The following is a 14,790-nucleotide window of genomic DNA, read 5'->3' on the forward strand; positions in this document are numbered from 1 at the left end:
AAATCCAGAAATAGATATTAATGTAGCTTTACTGTGTTGTGACATCTCTGGTTGAAAACGTTTGAAAGAAATTCTGTAAACTTTTGTGACACCACCCCCTCCCCGTTTTTTTTCAAATCTCTTAAATGACGTGCAGTTTGCAAAATTATGTACATGAGCATATTGGAAAAATGATGATGGGACTTTTTATTTAAATATGATGCTGCCTGAAAGATACTGTACAATATCACTCAGACAAATGTTCCACTGTTTTGTAGTTTTGTGTTAGTAACAAATATATAATCCTGGATTTGTTTTATAAATGATGTGTTTTCAAAAATTCACGTATCCTAACTAGTGGGTATGGTATGATGTTGGTCTATTTAATGAGATAGCCAGTCACCTGTACAGTTCCTTTGTCTGTGTTTGTTAAACAAACATTTATGTAAATATATATGTGGGTAACATTCTCATTTATAATATGCAGTTACACTGTGTAAAGCTATTGCATCAAACTTGTTCTCGGTTGACATCAGCATAAATCTAATGTTACTGCATTGAAATGAATGGAGTGGCTCCAGATTTAGTTGCCTGTGGAACTGAGAGCAAAGTTTAACCCATTAGAATTCTAGTCAAAATTTGTTATAAAACACAAACCATTATCCTCTTCCAAACTTTTCTAGGAAGATGCCTCATTAATAAATGAAAAGCCATACTGTGACAGTTAAAATGGATCCTTCATCTCCATTAATATTCAAAAATTAATGACGCGGGGGTTTTATATACAACTGAGAATGAATATTTCAGTATCTCCTTTTATTTCTTTAGGTACTGCCATATTACCAATATAATCAAACAATTCATGCAATGAACATTCTGGAATCATCCTCAAAGTGGTTATTTTATAAATTTAAATGTTTTGAAAACATCAATTATTCGCTTTTCTGCACTTGATAAATATATTTCTCTCATGCCTGTATGCTCAGTTTTCTGTTCAAGTGATTAAAATTGTTCAGGTAATCTCTGCAACAGCTAAAGCATAAAAATGGTCAAAATTAGTAGCAATTAATAAATTAACAATGCGGAAAATCTTCAATGTGAAGTATTGCCACAGAGGGGAATGTAAACAATAACATATTCTAATGAGATGAAATAAAACATTTATTATCTGGAAACCCAATAATTCTTTAAAGATGAAAAAATGTCTGTCAGCATAACAGCCTATAACTGCTTGTTACACATGTTAAATGGGTTTTAACTACACTAACATGCTGTTGAGTTGTACTTGACTTTCCTCCTGCAGATAATTTACTAAATATCAATAGTTTTACATGTATTAATATTTTTCCTTAGCATGACATCATGAAAATAATAAAGCAAAAACAAAATAATATTGTAGTAAGGATTTTCCTTACACAGTTTTATGAAGTAATTGCTTTATAGTTATAACTTCCCTCATCAGCTGTGGAAGTATATTTAAAATACTATTTTTTAAAAGCCTGACCTTTTAGTTTTTTTTCAAATCATTACCATGTAACTTATGCAATAGTAATTTGCTTATATGTACAGAGTGCACCATTATATATATATATATTTCTGCTATTCAAAAGTCTCTTGGTTTTTTTGTTGTTGTTATTTTTCCTGCTCCTTTTTTTTAATGTATATGCATTTGTCCTGCTTTATTTTCTGTTCTCTTTTTTCCATCACCTGTCCTGAATATTGTCAGGAATGTTTCTAATTTAAAGCCAGAGGAGCTAGTGCCTGATTAGAAGACAGGAAATTGGAGGATTAAACTGTCTGGTTGAACTTCCTTTACTATCAGCACTCAGTAACTTACACTGGATCACAAACTCAACAGGACAATTTCTACAGTGTGTCTTAATTTTATTTTTCGTTAAAACACTGCAAAATGGGGGAAAGAGGCAGTTACTGGCTGTAACTCAATGGTTCTTTGCAGCATAGACATCCAGTGGTCTTAAAACCTCATCAAGTCTACATAAGTATCGTCATCCTTAAATCAGAGAGTTCATTCAATTTCAGAATATCGATGTATGTAATATATATGTATTAAATGAACTTTAGTGTGTAAATAACCGAGCAGCAGATAATGAAATACTCCTGGTAGGAAAGAATGACGTTATTTTCGTAAGAGGAGAATGCATCACATTAACCCTTGTTCAACCCTTTCTCCCTCCAAAACATTCAAGATCACTGTACTGTAATGTAATGGTAGAGCCAGATGACATCCTAAAGGAGGGATAGTGAGAAAAGCCAATTTATCTGGAAGACTTAACTCTGATTCCTGGTAGTACCTACTGCGCCAGAAATCTCAAGTGTGGTGATTTAGTTCATAGCTTGCCAGATGAGAACACTTCCCAGAGCCATTGATAACAGACAGGGATAGGGAGAAAGGGCATTTCTTTTTAACTTTATGGGCCAATCCATCGGCTACATTGACCTCAGTAGAATTACTGCAGGAATGATCATGGCCCGCTATTACCAAATATACTGTAATACATGAAAATAGTAAATAATAATGTGAGTGGGGGAAGCTCTCTCTTGTGCAGGATACCTAGCAGTATCTCCAAACTGTGGTGGACCCTGTGACTCTCTGTGATACCACTGTCCATCTCCCTTTCACGCTAAATACTATATAGACCCCACTTGCTGGTGAAAATGAGAGCACACTGTGGAATGGGAGGAAATAGGCACTGGCTGGTAATAGTAGGTCTGCAACGTTGATTCTGCAGAGGCTGAATTACAAAGGCAATGGGACTACTTGGGTTTAAAATTGAGCATAAATCTCTGCTGGATTAGAACTTTAGACTAATAAACTAGAAAAAATTGCCAGAAATGTTGGGAAACTAGAGATGCTATGGCAGTGGGGTGTTTTAGCTGCTTCAAGGACATGTCAGGTGAGTCATCCAGCAAGACCTCAAGTGGAATTGCGCACCTGGATTAAGGCTGCCAGTTGGAGCTAGGTAGAAATTGAAAGGTGTATGGCGCCTCAATGACTATATCTGCAACAGGACTACCCAAAAGTATATTAGGGCATAATTTGCCATTGATCAATGAACATTTCTTAATTAAATCAATGGGAGTTTGGTTCAGAAAGACTTATGGTAAGATTCAGTGTGTGGTAAAGTGATACATAGAGATTATTTTGCCCAGAATGAGATGGAGAAAATGGGCCAAATTCTGCAGTCAGTTGAAATGAATTCAGAGGAACTCTGCCTTATTAAATGTGTAACATGGTCTAAAATGTATGTGTAAAGCACATATGAAGAAGAGGTCCTATACGTTCATATGCAACAACAAAAAATGTTTCGGTAAAATACAGATTTGTTTCAAGAATCGAGCTGGTTAGTAATAATGCCATTTTCACAATTATTTTCTCATTCTTTAATGTTGATTCTATATTACTAAAAAGCACTGAATTAAAAAGAGACTATTTTCTGTGAATATTCTGCTTCAATATACTTTTGAAATATTTGCTTTAATTAGGGAACTCCAGGGCTGCTGGACCATGGAGGGTATGAGGCCACGGTACAGGGAAGTTAACATCGATTTCGAAAAGGTGTTCTGACCACCATGGAATGCCTCATTAGGCACACTGTGCTGCTTTATTCCCAGAAGCAGAGCTTCTTAATAGTCCCTGATTCATCGCCATATGACAAATAATGTTGGGGAGGGAAGAACACCACTAAAAAATCCTTGCTCAGAACAGGCTCTTTTCCAGGTGAATGAAAATCATCTAGACAAGAATTTTAAGAGCCATCGCTCAGAATCCAAGCATCCTAACCAGATTCTAGCTGGGTTAATTACACACAGTTTGCCAACAGTAAGCTTTAAAAAGTTTTCAGTTCTCTTTCTGTCTGAAAACGGGCTTGAAAGAGGGAAAAAATGAAGACTGGGCTAATTAAGACAGAGGTGTAAAGATGGATGAAGTACCACGGTGTCTAAGCTACTGTTTTTGACAGCTGCAGGCTCTCAAAAGCACAGGTGACTGGGCAACAAAATGGCAGATTAATTTTGATGTTGATAAATGAAAATTAATGCAGACTGGAAAACATAATCCCAACTATACATATAAAATGATGGGGACTAATTTACCTGTTACCACTTAAGAGAGAGATTTTGGAGTCATTGTGGACAGTTCTCTGAAAACAGCCGCTCAATGTGCAGCAGCAGTCTAAAAATCAAACAGTATGTTAGAAATCATTAAAAAAGTATAGGAATAAGACAGAAAATATTTTATTGCTTCTATATAAAACCATGGTACGCCCACATACTGTGTGCATACCTCTTGACACTGGAAAAAATTAAGAAAAGAGCAACAAAAATTATTAGGGGTATGGAACGGGAGCCATATGAGGACAGTTTAATAAGACTGGCACTTCTCAGCTTAGAAAAGAGATGACCAAAGAGGAATATGACAGTAGTCTATAAAGTCATTAATGTTGTGGAAAAGTTATATACTTATTCCCATAACACAAGAACTAGCAGATCACCAAATAAAATTAATAGGTAGAGGGTTTAAAACAAACAAAAGGAGGTATTTCTTCACACAACACACAGTCAACCTGTGGAACTCCTTGCCAGAGGATGTTGTGAAGACCAGGACTTTAACAGTATTAAAAAAAGAACAGATATATGCATGGGGCTATTAGCCAGGATGGGCAGGAATGGCATCACTAGCTTTTGTCTGTCAGAAGCTAGGAATGGGCGACAGGGATCACTTGATGATTAACTGTTCTGTTCAGTCCCTCTGAGGCACCGGGCATTGGACAATGTCAGAAGACAAGATACTGTGCTAAATAGACTTTTGGTCTGACCCAATATGGAAATTCTTATGTTCTTAAAAGCAAGGTACAATTACAACTAAACCTAAAAAACTTGTAACTTTTGCTGTTTTTAATAGATGTTTGCAGCTCTTATAAATCATGCAGCCTATGAGTATCATAGCAGGACTTTGGGCTTCCTTGCTCTTCTATTCCTGTCAATATTCTTTAAGAAATTACAATCTCCACAGTGCCAGACTCTAACTAGTAGAGAACAGAATGAGATGTATATGTAAGGCAGATTATCTCACTCTTCTCTATTTCGGGATTCAGAAACAATCCACATTCACCTCTCCTGCTAATGGCTTTTGTGTGGTACACATCCTAGTGGCACTTTGGAGGCCATTCTGTGCTGTGATAGGAAACTCTTCCTTCAGCAGCCATAGTAAGATAAATTCATAATTTATAAAGGCAGAGTCTGATGACTCACCTTCTCCCTTATGTGATCAAGACAGTGATTGCTGTAGATTTTGAACATATACAAAACTTCCCTCATGTCCAAATCTCAGTGAACAGTTCCCAAAGAATTCAATAAAGAATAATTTTTCTATTACTCTTTTGACTATCTTATATAATGTAATAGAAAATTATATTTCCGCTCTTGGAATCTCTAGTGTGGTTTTAAAAACCTATAGAAAAGTCTGTAAATCCCATAGGATTTCATAGTAATTTCTATAAAATTCTATTTTATTTCTGTAGAAGATCCCTGTTGTTGTCACTCAAATTCAATTCCATAGGACACTTCCACATGGAACCACAGGGATGTCCATTCTCCAGGGGTATGTCTAGACTACATGCCTCTGCCGACAGAGGCATGTAAAATAGGCTACCCAACATAGTCAATGAAGTGGGGATTTAAATATCCCTGGCTTCAGTAAAATAAAAATGTCTGCCGTGCTGTGCTGGCTCAGCTGATCATTGGCACAGTGCACGAGTCAAGACACGGATCGGTCAACAAGGGAAGCCTTTGTTGACAGCTCCCTTATGCTGTCAACATAGTTAATTTGAGGGAAGGGTTTTGGATTGGACTACCACGTCTACACGTGGCAAGCTAAATCGGGTGACCGGAATTTTAAAATGGTGACCGGCCGCAAATATGCTAATCAAGAGCGGGATATTTAAATCCCATGCTTCATTAGCAACTTTGGCATGCTTCATTTGCCTCCCTAGTCCGAACTAGGGGGCAAGTGTAGACATAACCTTAGTCCGCGTCTACACAACAGACAGTTATTTTGAACTAATGTCAAAATGCTGTCAAGCTGGAGGGCGTCTTACTCCGACTCCTGTAACCCTCGTTGTATGAGGTTTAAGGGAAGTCGGAGGAAGAGTGCTCTATTTTGAAACAAGTGCTGTGTAGACATTCCCATATATTTCTAAATAAGCTATTTTGAAATAAAATACACAATTGATGTAGCTCATTTTGCATAGCTTATTTTGATTTAAGCCCTGCAGTATAGACACACCCTAAGGGTGCATCTACATTGAACCATTATTTCGAGATAACGAGCGTTAATTTGAAATAACAGTGCGAGCATCTATACAGCCATTCCGTTATTTTGAAATAATTTTGAAATAACAAATGGCTTATTCTGAAATCTGTAAACCTCATTCTACGAGGAATAATGCCTATTCTGAAGAGGCTATTTCGAAATAAGGGCTTGTGTAGATGCTCTACTGCTGCTATTTTGAAATAGCCCCTCACCAGGGCCATTCTAAATTATTCCTCCACAGTGCCTCCTGGGGCTCAAAATTGAGATAGCACGTCTACATTAGGGAAGGCTGCTTTGGACTAATTTTGAGGCTTCCCTGCAGTGCAGATGTCCTATTTCAAAATAAGCTATTTCAGAATAACTACTCTGGAATAGCTTATTTTTAATAAGTGTGCAGAGTAGTCATACCCTAAGGCACTACAGGACTACTTGTTTTTTTAAAGTTACAGACTAACACAGCTACCGCTCTGAAACTTTGAGAAACACTGTTCTAGTTATTCATTTTATGGTATTGCTCAGCATTTACCTACCATTTTTCAGATATTCAGGAATCAGCTCAGTTCTCTGTAGGGAGCACAGGTGAAGTGGGACTGTATAGGAACTTTAAATGTGGACAAGGTAGGGGATTTGGAAATAGAGTCAGAGAGGTCATAGCCTGCAGAAACAAGCTTTGTGGAAGGAAGATCAGAGGTGACTATATGGGTGTGTCTAGACTACATGCCTCCTTCGACGGAGGCATGTAGATTAGCCAGATCGGAAGAGGGAAATGAAGCCGCGATTAAAATAATCGCGGCTTCATTTAAATTTAAATGGCTGCCCCGATCTGCCGATCAGCTGTTTGTCGGCAGATCGGGAGAGTCTGGACGCGATGCCCCGACAAAGAAGCCTTTCTTCATCGACACAGGTAAGCCTCGTGAAACCAGGTTTACCTGTGTCGATGAAGAAAGGCTTCTTTGTCGGGGCATCGCGTCCAGACTCCCCCGATCTGCCGACAAACAGCTGATCGGCAGATCGGGGCAGCCATTTAAATTTAAATGAAGCCGCGATTATTTTAATCGCGGCTTCATTTCCCTCTTCCGATCTGGCTAATCTACATGCCTCCGTCGAAGGAGGCATGTAGTCTAGACACACCCTTAGTGGCAAGCAGGCAGATAAAGTAAGGCTATGGGTAAACCAAAGGCAATTTAGTTTGGCCAGGAAAGTTAAGTGTTTAGGGCAGGGCTACTCAACACACAGCCCATGGGCCCCATGCAGCCCACAGCCCATTTGTTTGCAGCCCGCAGTGCGGTTTGGGTTTATGTGGAGCTCGACACACAGCCCATGGGTGGGAGACAAAACAAAAAAGTTGTCAATATGATGGTCTTTTGTTGATATGCATTTTAGTAGTTAAACTCTGGACTGTCATTGCTCATTAAAAGTGCTGTCATATGGGTGGAAATCAGGTAAATATTGCATTTTATTAATATCAGCAGAACTGACTTAAATGGGGTCTGCATGTTCTGTAGTCTTGTCTTAATCTTTGTATTCATGCCTGTCAGTGTGAACGAAGCTTTTTGCATATATTTGCATATATAGTTGCATGCACATGCAACAACACTTAAGTTGAGGCCCTCGGCATATGCTGTGCGTATCATTGTGGCCCCCAGGGCTTCCAAAGTTGAGTCGCCCTGGTGTAGGGGCAGAGCTATAGCGTCTTCAGGATGGCCACAGGAAGCTTAAATTTGAGATGACATCTGTTCATGTGCCTAGGATTGAAACACCTGTCCAGGTGTGTGCTAGTCTGACGTGAAAAGCCCCTTAGTCCCAGGGAGGTTTAGGAATGTAAATTCTAGCATTTGTCTTCATGAGCAGGTGCAAGACGGTCTAACGTGCACATGCACATTTAGAATGATGAAGCTGTGCACTTCAGGCATTTGCATCTGAAAGGGGTAGGCACATTAGCCTCGGATTTGGAGGCACCCAGGTTCAATTCCCTGCCCCACCACAGACTCCTTTTGTGACCGTGGGCAAGTCACTGAGTTCCCTACCTCACAGGGGCCACGTAAAAGTCTATTGGGTATTATTATATGTATGTGTTCACAAATGGAAACACGGTGTAATCCTTCTAGCTTCTCTGTAATCCCTCCAGATTTACCACTTTACCCTCTCCATGCCTCAGTTTCCCTATCTGAACAACAGGGATCATAAAGAAGGGGAAAGGATTAAGGCTTAATTAATATTTGTGAAGGATTTCTAGATCATCTGATGAAAGATTGCTACAGGTTGTACCTCCCTGGTTGGGATCCTCAGGATCTTACAGGTCCTGAATCAGGGAATCTGCCAGACCAGGGGAAGTCAATGCCGGCCCCTCTACTGCTGCCAGCTGTGGGGCTCCACTCTGTCCCTGCTCAGTCAATGTTGGCCCATCTGCTGCCACCAGACTGGAGGGGACGCTGGGGGTTAGAGGTAGGTTGGCTGCAGATCCCTGCGGCTAGGAGCCAGGAGAGAACTCTGGTGAGAGCACATCAGCCCCACAGCCACGGGGCTCCACAGCCACCCTGCTTCTTCGCCCGAGCACTTCACCTGACTCTACTTCTCTCCTCCCTGAGCTTGAGCGCCGCAGCTCCAGAAACTCTGGGAGAGCAGGGGAGGAGTTGCTGAGTGTGGGGCCCGGCTTTTCCCTGAGAGTGCTCCAGCCAAGGAGCACCTAAGGGGATGCCAGATGATAGAGGTCCAACCCGTAAGAATGACACATTTGGTGCATGAGAAAGAACATACTTATATATATTCATAGAATTACGGAAGCTAGACCCAGAAAAGACTTAACTAGTCGTGTAATTCTTTCATCATCTACATGTTTTGTTAGTCTTTAAGGTGCTACCAGGCTATTTGTTGTTTTTAAATTTTATCAAGTTTTACTGTGTGTTTATTGCTGACTTGATTTTATTTGGTTTATATTTATAAATATAGCTAAATACTATAGGCTACTCATATACCATATGCTGCTTTCATTCTTAGTAGGAGTTAAAACAATATGAGTTGTTCACTGAATTATCACTCTCAAAAGTTACATTGTGATACTATAGTAAAACTTGATTTAAAAAGCCTTAAAAGATAAGATGTTTATTACTATGTCCAGACAAAAAGGCTTTGAGCATTTTTCTTTCTGTTTATAATGTGTATGTCACTATTCTAAATAAAACAGGAGAATTTTGGGAACTTATGGGATTGCTGATTTTCATTTAAAAAGAATGATTATTGGATAAAACTTTGATTTATGCTTATGAAGAAACAAATGTGTACTTTAAATATTGGGCATATGCTACACACAAGTAAATACTTATATCCATATAAGATAGATAGTAGAATACTATTTGAAAAGCCAATAGTTATTAACCAATTCAGTGATTCGTATATTGGCTGAAATGATTGGTTTTGCATGGCAGACACTGAGCAATTTTATGTTTTCATTGTATTGAGTGAAGACTTATTTATCCATGAGCAAAACTGGAATTTATGACCAAATGCAGTTTGTTCTAGCTGTTTTCTCCTGAACTGTATTCTATTCTGTAAGGCTCTCTTATCATTGGTAACTTATAATGTCTCATGTCGGCCTGCATATGCAGTATTTGCATCTGTAGAAGGTGCGTTCTCAGCTTGGTTTTAATTAGAAACCAGGTGGTAAAACCAGGGATAAGATTTGTAAAAATAAGAAAAAATGTCAGAAGTGAAATTGTTTGTATCACTGTATTAGTCATCATGAGGCAGAAGAAGAGGAATGTTAACATGATTTGAAAGTAACATAGTTGAGTAAATGAAGACGTGAGAAACACTTGCTAAACTAAATGAGCTCTGTGGTTTGGTGCATATTTGTATAATCCCGTTCATTGATGCTTTGAACAATTTGCAAGAACAAAAACAGAAACAAACCCATTAAGAAAACATGACTTGAACTCTGTCATATTTTTTTTTTAATTGCTGCAATTCAGCTGCCATATTTCATGCCTGACATGGAATAAGTGAGTACAAAAAAAATTCACAATATAATTCTATCCATTTCTCCAACTGGTGACAGGAAACTTTTGAACTTTATTTTTGGGGTTGACCTAATAAGGCCCCCTCCTCCCTTATGTACAAATATAGTTATGAAAGTGTAGTTATGCATAACATCAACTGCACCTACAATGGCTGTTTTTAGCTGACAATAGAGCACTTTTCCCAGCAAGATATGGAATGAGTTTTACGTAGTATGGAAAATATTGTAGTTTGAGTGTCTCATGAAGAATAAAATGAAATTACTATAACTCTGCATTCATTTTATAATACTATTTTGTGATTGGTTTTTCTAAGCTATTGGCACTTATTCTGCTTGGGAAGAATCTTTTTTATAGTCTTTTTTCGCTCTGTTGGTGCTCTATGTTTGCAACCTCTGACATTTACTCATCTTTCCTGGATCTTTACCTTTGTGTCCTTTTACTTGTTGCTGTCTTACTTGGTTAAGAAGTACAAGTAGCCACAGCATTGCCAGCTGCAGTCCCAGGCTGGATCATTATTCCAGATTTGAGGTTAATCAACTGCAAATTCCATTAGCTTCGTACAGAGTGAAAATAAAGAACAGACGGTCTTGTATGTGAGCCAGGAGTCAGGTGCAGCACAATAAAGCTAGCCCTCAGGTATAGGTGTGGGTTTTTTCCTCTTCAAAGGAACAGTACCTAAGATAACGGGGTAAGGATCAAATGAAAAAGGGGGTTTTCAGGAGAGCGTTGTGGGAGTCAAAATCTCTTAAGCATCTTTTCTTTTCCCAATGACAAATTGGAATTATTTTTAGCATTTTCTCTCTCCCCTCCACCCGCATTGTTCTGAAAACTATAGAAAGCTGCTGTTGAGAATTTTATTCTCAGATGTGATATCCTGTATCCACTTGTTGATTGTTCCAGTAACTTTCAATATTGTTTAAAGAAATACCAAAGTGCAACTATCTGTATTGCAATGTAAAGAAATGCAGTTTTTGTGACTGAAAACCTATTTATTAAGGCCCCAATCCTGAAAACACCTGTGCATGTGCTCACTATTTCTCACCATTTACTTCAGTGATACTGCCAACGCATGCAAAATTAAGCACAAAAGTGCTTGCAGGAACCAAGTCTAAATACCTTTCTGCAGCTTTAATTTTGTTAGGATATATCGTAATAGCATCTATTCTTTTTGCCATTAGTTGTTTTTTCATTAGTATATTGTTTTGAATAGTATTTTATATTTTTCTGTTACCTTACTTTTTAATATTTTTAATAATGATCTTACTTGCACGTGTAGTAAAAGTTATTCATGCCAAAAAAAAATCCTTACCATCTGGAAGAAAGCCTACGGTTGTCTGAAAATGATGCATCTGATACTCCTAGTTTCTCAGTCAAAGCTTTTGAGACCAAATCTTTGCTATTAAAATTGAAAAATGTAGAAAAGGTTAATTCAAATTGATACATTTGATATGCACTGTTTACCGACATCTTCCCTGCTGCAAATTGAGAATTCACATTAAAATGGCATTACTTAAATCATTTTATGTGACCCTAATTGTTCTTTTTTCCCCACATATTTATCTGTGTAATCAATCTCTAGATATACAAATGGAACAAATATTTTTTGCTTGATAATCACTTGGATCCACTATAAAGATTAGGGAAAATATTGCTACCCCTGAAACAAAAGATTAAATAATCCAGTCTCTGGGAACTGTAAACTCACAGTCGCTATCACAAATAGGCCCTTTCTAATTATAGTTTGTGGTGGAATGAAAGATGCAATTGTCTGGAAGTGATGAATATGGGATCCATGCTGGCTTAAAGGTCAAAGGTCATTTTATGCAAAGGTCCCTTTCTCTCTGGCACCGCTTCCTTTGTATAGCATAGTTTGGCAGCTATCTCTTTGCACTTCGGCTACCTGCCAATGCAGCTGGTACTGTGCAACTGTCTGGTACAGCCTACAAAGCATCGCTCAGCAACCAGCAGCTCTGCATGGGGCCCCTTTTCTAGGATGACAAAGAAAGATGGGCTATACATGCTGCCATCTATGCCCATTAAAGGGACTCTTAAATTGCATTACTACAAGTTATTGTTAATTATGTAGTACTGTCTGGGTCTGTATGATCCTTTTAGGGGATGATAATCTGTGCTCCACGCTAGCAGTAGAACTATTCGGGAGGGAGGTCTTTATTTGCTGGATAAAGTACTAATGCAGTAAGTCACTCAGGCATAACCATATGACTGAAACCTTCATTTTGATTATCTGCATCATAGGTTACTAGCATATGCAACAAATAAATCAACTGAACAAGCAGATCACTGATGAAGTCATTTTCACGATTCATGTTGCTGTTAAGTTGGAGAGCGTTTTTGTTAACTGATTATCCTGAGACTTTGTAAAACTACTTTTCATAACGTGCTGCGAACTGAAACTGAGATTTAATAAAATAAAGCTGCTAATTAGAGCTTGGTTTCATTCTGCTTTTGTGTAACAAAAAAAATGTGGTTGAAAATGAAATTTAGAAGCGGTTTAGAGTGGGAACGGTCTGTTCCCTTGTGGGGATTTAAAAATAACATGGCAGCATTGAAGGTTCAAGTTGCACGTGGAATTCCATATGCCTTTTTCTCATGGTTCATTTTGTTCCCAGTATCCTTTCTTCAACAAACATCCTTATTGTGACCAGTTGCAAGGAAAATCTTGTTCTCCCTCAGTGTTTTACTTCCGATATTTATAAGGAAACAAATAGGAGTATGTTATCTAGATCATCTGTAGGACCAAAAAAATGTCCCCTGTGTTTGCAGCTCAAGTAAACAGGCCTGATTCTTTGATGGATATTTTCCAACCATTGTGATTCCAATGACTGCAGTTGAGTTATTCCAGATATCCCCTGGTTTAAGAAAGATCAGAATCAGTTGTAATGAGATGGTGCAGCACATAGATCCCAGACATTTTAACTCAATTGGTATCAATGCATGTAGTTACCCTAAAGGGAGTGGAGCCACAATGACATACAACTGAATTTTGGGCCCCCAATTTTTCCAACATTTTTAAAGTCTGGAAAAGGAAATGCATGGAACTTGCTTGTTTACAATTTTTTCCTGCTCGCTCTGCACTATTTATGATCTTTCACAAGCCTCCTGCATAGCTGGCAAGTTTCCTAAGTTGTGCACCAGATTCTACAAGGGGAAACAACACCAGTTTTACATAATACCATTGCAAGAGATACAGCCTGTAGAACCACATTTATTTCCTCTTTTGTTCTAATTACATGAAAATCTGAGAGATGAGAGACACAATAGGAGGAGATGAGAATCTTTTGTCTTTGGTTTCTATCATTCTTCCTTATGTCTAATATTCCGTTTCTTGCATTGTTCCGATATCAGCTATTTGAAATAGTTATATATAATTTAACATTATACAAAAGTATTGTTATATCAAACATAGTGAAATGGATTCCAAAAACACCATCTGGTATTTGGGAATGCACTGTGAGTTGGGAACGTGAGAAGAGATATTCTTTGCCACTTTGCTTGGGACCCAGCCATTAGCAGTGTAATTGCCAAGAAAAGGTGACAGGCTTCAGGCTTAATGCAAGTGGTTTCCCCCTCCCCCCTTCTCCAGCCTATTAACTCTATGAGTCCTAAAGTAAATGCAAAAGGCACTCTAAGGGCACCATGGTTTTGAAAAACAATAGACTCCCTTAAATTAAAAGGCAGGAGGAGACAAAAAGAAAACTACTGGGTTTATGTAAGTAGAGTAGAATTTGCGAAAGTAAAATAAGCATTTTAGGTGGAGGAAAGAAATCAAGACATTTATGCTTTAAAACTACAGTGCACTGTAAAGAATTTTTCTCATAAGAAGTGGATTTGCAATGATTAGAGTTTTCCAAGCTTTATCCAAAGCTCATTTCAAAGCCATCTTCACTTTATCTAATCCACCTAAAATTGCAAAACCCATATTGTGAAGGTCATCTGTGGCCATTCTAAATCTGGTTTATTTCATGTAGTATCTAGTCTTCCTCTCTCTCTCCCTTTCTTCCTCTTGTTCTCCACCCCATTTAGTGGAGGAGGCAGAAAGGAAAAAGTTAATAAACCTCTGTAAATTCTCAGATTGCTTGCTGAGGGCATATATTCTGAGGTGTTACCTTCCAAAGGATGTGTAAAGTCCAGTTTTTATGATTTCTCAATGATATTCTGAGACAGATCCTTGGCAAGTGTAAAGCCACTGAATTAGACTGACTTTTCCCAACTGAGGATCTAACAGTGTGAGACCAGATCCATCATAACAGGTGTTAGAGGACTGTGAAGGGTAGGTGATATTTGCATATGGATCGAAATCTATATGGTATCTGTAAGCAGGCAACAAAACTTTGTAGCAGAGGATGATAATACGAGAACAGCAAAAGGAATGTTGGAATCTTTCTCTATCTTTGTTCCCTTTAACTTATGAAATAGTGCTTTATATCAGTCCTGAACTTAAAA

The 14,790-nt window shown here is 38.2% G+C and overlaps 1 protein-coding gene across 1 annotated transcript in view; it reads left to right on the top strand.

Annotated features, from left to right (window-relative positions):
- NFIA (nuclear factor I A) overlaps positions 1 to 14,790 on the top strand; it is a 502,526-nt gene that overhangs the window by 3,268 nt on the left and 484,468 nt on the right. The gene's annotated exons all lie outside the window — the stretch shown is intronic.

This window comes from Pelodiscus sinensis, chromosome 9 (genome assembly GCF_049634645.1).
Source record: "Pelodiscus sinensis isolate JC-2024 chromosome 9, ASM4963464v1, whole genome shotgun sequence".
In the NCBI taxonomy this organism is placed as follows: Eukaryota; Metazoa; Chordata; order Testudines; family Trionychidae; genus Pelodiscus; species Pelodiscus sinensis.